Genomic DNA, 2,500 nt, shown 5'->3' on the forward strand with positions numbered 1-2,500 from the left:
AACCCAAGCCGGGGCCGTGGAACCCAAGCCGGGGCAGTGGGAGCAGAGGCCTGGGTGGTGTGAGACGGGAGCTGTCCCCGGGGCCGTGGAACCCAAGCCGGGGCAGTGGGAGCAGAGGCCTGGGTGGTGGGACCCAGCCCGGGGCCGTGGAACCCAAGCCGGGGCAAAGGCTGGAGCTGTCCCCGGGGCCGTGGAACCCAAGCCGGGGCAGTGGGAGCAGAGGCCTGGGTGGTGGGAGCCAGCCCGGGGCCGTGGAACCCAAGCCGGGGCAAAGGCTGGAGCTGTCCCCGGGGCCGTGGAACCCAAGCCGGGGCAGTGGGAGCAGAGGCCTGGGTGGTGGGAGCCAGCCCGGGGCCGTGGAACCCAAGCCGGGGCAAAGGCTGGAGCTGTCCCCGGGGCCGTGGAACCCAAGCCGGGGTGGTGGGAGGCGGGGGCTGTCCCCGGGGCCGTGGAACCCTGCCCGGGGCGGTGGAACCCAAGCCGGGGCAGTGGGAGCAGAGGCCCTGGGTGGTGGGAGCCAGCCCGGGGCCGTGGAACCCAAGCTGGGGCAGTGGGAGCAGAGGCCTGGGTGGTGGGAGGCGGGAACTGTCCCCGGGGCTGTGGAACCCAAGCCGGGGCCGTGGAACCCAAGCCGGGGCAGTGGGAGCAGAGGCCTGGGTGGTGGGAGCCAGCCCGGGGCCGTGGAACCCTGCCCGGGGCAAGTGCGAGCCATAGCCTGGGTCCCCATTCAGTAACATGACCATAGGCACAGTTAGCTGACATGACCAGAGGCGGAATTAGCTGACATGACCATAGGCGGAATTAGCCTACATGACCAGAGGCACAGTTAGCTGACATGACCATAGGCACAGTTAGCTGACATGACCAGAGGCGGAATTAGCTGACATGACCAGAGGCGGAATTAGCTGACATGACCAGAGGCGGGAATTAGCTGACATGACCATAGGCACAGTTAGCTGACATGACCATAGGCACAGTTAGCTGACATGACCATAGGCGGAGTTAGCTGACATGACCATAGGCACAGTTAGCTGACATGACCATAGGCACAGTTAGCTGACATGACCATAGGCAGAAGTAGCTGACATGACCATAGGCAGAAGTAGCTGACATGACCATGGGCAGAAGTAGCTGACATGACCATAGGCGGAGTTAGCTGACATGACCATAGGCACAGTTAGCTGACATGACCATAGGCACAGTTAGCTGACATGACCATAGGCGGAGTTAGCTGACATGACCAGAGGCGGAATTAGCTAATATGACCATAGGCGGAATTAGCTGACATGACCAGAGGCAGAATTAGCCTACATGACCATGGGCAGAAGTAGCTGACATGACCAGAGCTCCAATTAAAAGTTACCTTCTTCTGAAGGGACAGATTTGCTATGTGTTACGGAGCGAGAGTTCCAGGAGGTCCCTGTGAACTCGTGGCTTCCTCCCTTAATGCAACTAGATGGCAGATACACTGGGGAGGTAGGTGCATATTACTAGGGGCACGGCATTTTCGATCAAAAAAATATTTCTAAGTCAGGACGGAGGTTCATTCTAAGGGCACGAGCGACCGATCTAAGCCGTGTGGGAGGCCCTGCACCCCGGTCAGGGTCCCCCTTCACCCCCTGGCGACATCCTCCCTTGGAAGTCTGCCCGGTGGCCCCCTCCCGCGCCCGGCGCCGGTTCAGGCCGGGCTGGAGGCCCCGTTCCTCGGGCTCAGGACCGGGCTAAGCCCCCTTAAGGACCTGGCCAAGCTCTGGTCACGTTGCGGGAAGGGGGGGGGGGTTGACCTCCCGTGCCCGGGCGCCCGTTCATGCGGGCCTGGAGGCTCCCATTTCCGGCTCGAGAACTGGGGTTTGCGCCCTTGGCTCCTCCGTGCGTTCCCTTTCAGTCTCTGGTCATGTCTACCTTCTCCGGAGGTGATTTGGGAGCCATGGTCATGTTGAGGGGAATTTTCGGAGGGAAATCCCTATCTTTAACATTATATGACCAGAGTCCGGACTTTTTCGGCTCCGTCAGAATCAAAGTTTTCAAAAAAACATGGTCATGTTCCCTATCTTTAACATTAGATGACCATGGCCACCTCGGGGCCGTTTGTGGAAGTCTGCCGAGGGCGGAGGCGAAACGGGGCTGCGGGGCGGCGGCGACTCCTGTTCCCAAGGACCCGGGACCTCCCTCCCTTCAGGGTCCCGCGGTCAAGGTACAACGGGGGGGTCCGCGGAGATTTCCGTCGACAGGGTTTTTTGATCAAAATGGTTTGACTAAGTCAGGACCCGAGGTGTCAGAATGCATGTGAAGGACCCGTTTGGAGCCGTCCTTTGGAGTCTGTGGCTGGGCAGGAGTTGACGGGATTCCTCCTTGTCTTCCCGGATGGTCTCTCTCTGTTGTGGGCAAAGGGTCCTTCACGAAATCCATACGCACGCGCGCGCATTATAGACCCAAGTCTTACCGTGCTTGATCTGAGGAACCCTGCCCGACCCACCCTACCGTGGACTGGGGTGAGCGG

The sequence above is a fragment of the Acipenser ruthenus genome, unplaced genomic scaffold, assembly GCF_902713425.1.
Source record: "Acipenser ruthenus unplaced genomic scaffold, fAciRut3.2 maternal haplotype, whole genome shotgun sequence".
Classification (NCBI taxonomy): domain Eukaryota; kingdom Metazoa; phylum Chordata; class Actinopteri; order Acipenseriformes; family Acipenseridae; genus Acipenser; species Acipenser ruthenus.